Source organism: Strongylocentrotus purpuratus, unplaced genomic scaffold (genome assembly GCF_000002235.5).
Source record: "Strongylocentrotus purpuratus isolate Spur 01 unplaced genomic scaffold, Spur_5.0 spur5_scaffold_2, whole genome shotgun sequence".
In the NCBI taxonomy this organism is placed as follows: Eukaryota; Metazoa; Echinodermata; class Echinoidea; order Camarodonta; family Strongylocentrotidae; genus Strongylocentrotus; species Strongylocentrotus purpuratus.
In genome coordinates this window covers 32813143-32814596 of record NW_022145605.1, presented here as the reverse complement: position 1 = coordinate 32814596, position 1454 = coordinate 32813143, and the positions used below count along the sequence as shown (strand labels likewise).

Below are 1454 nucleotides of genomic sequence, written 5' to 3'. Positions count from 1 at the left end.
CCATCATAAATCATACTTACTTTGTCGCATTGTGATATACAGTGTATCAAGAGAAAGAGAACCGTATAAAGAGTTAACAAACATTTCTTGAAAATAATTGTTGTAAGGTTTTTTCAAAGCGGCAACTCTTTTAAAAACGTCACAGAATTCAGTCATTTTGTCACGAAACTAGATTTTTGTTGTTTTTGTTAAAGCCTTGAGTCCAGTCTATCTTATTACCATTCCATTCTACATTGTATTAGGTAGGCCTATTAATAATTCAGGTGAATTAGGGCATATAGTTAGTATAAAATGGAGGCTATTGAACCATCATTATAAGGTATTTAAGTGGAAGTAATAGCCCATTATTAAGAAGATTTATTATCCTTAGAAAGGAAGAGAGGGGAAAGTGCTAATGACATCTTTGACATTAATTCTCTATTTTAAGGATATGTTTTGGCAAACAGACATCACATGCTTCTTCCCCGGGTTCTTGGCTGATTGTTATCTAGAATGTTGTGAGAAATAGGAGATACCAAATCGGTTAATAACAATCATTATCATCAAGACGGAGCACAAGAAAGGACCTTTTCATGCTGGGAAGGATGAGTTTGAAATGGGGGCAGTGTTGATCATGATGGTTTAGGAAAAAGAGGGGGAGGGGAGACAGAGGGAGGAAGAAAACATAGAAAGAGTTGGAGATATTAAGAGGCGGAAAGGAAAAGAGAAAAGAGAAAAGGAGAGAGAGAGAGAGAGAGAGAGAAAGGGAGGGAGAAACTGGAAAAAGAGAAGATAAGATGAGAATATTTATGTATAAATATTATATATGAGAGAGAGAGAGAGAGAGAGAGAGAGAGAGAGAGAGAGATGATATTGTGTGGAAGTTTATTGTTCAGAAAAAAAAAGGATTTTAAAACAACGTGGGGGGGGGAGGGGCGGGGGAGCATTATAGACGAAACAATTTCAGATTATGATTTGTTATTGTACAACAGTAAATCCTCTCTTTCATTACCATTTTGTAAGATGGACAAAAAGGTTACATCTTTGGAGAACCCGGGCATCGATCCCGGTACCTCTCGCATGCTAAGCGAGCGCTCTACCATCTGAGCTAGCTCCCCGCAGCTGGTAGGCTAGGTGCTAAAGAGGAGCTCTTCCCGAAGTCTTCCCGAGAATGTTGTTAGCAGATGGGCTGGAAAGTTCAAGTCCACTGACCTAGATATTACAATGAATGATGCAGGGGAGTGGCGTGATCATCATTGTTCGCCTTGGTGCCCAATATGACATAACACAGAAATCGAAGTCTCATGATACATTGTTCCTCCCTGGACATTGGTGTGGGTCCTGGAGGGTCTGGGGCACATACCGCCCCACTTTTAAAGTCTCAACTAAAGAAAGAAAACAGAAATAAAGATGGAAAGGAAAGAAAGAAAGGGGAAAGCAAACATGAACACTGTTGATAGATAATCTATGACCTC

At 39.4% G+C, this 1454-nt stretch overlaps 1 non-coding gene across 1 annotated transcript; it reads right to left on the bottom strand.

The window, feature by feature from the left end:
• Positions 1 to 1024: 1024 nt before the first annotated feature.
• TRNAA-AGC lies at positions 1025 to 1097 on the bottom strand. Its single transcript has one exon. It is a non-coding gene; the product is annotated as a tRNA-Ala (tRNA).
• Between the last annotated feature and the right edge of the window lie 357 nt (positions 1098 to 1454).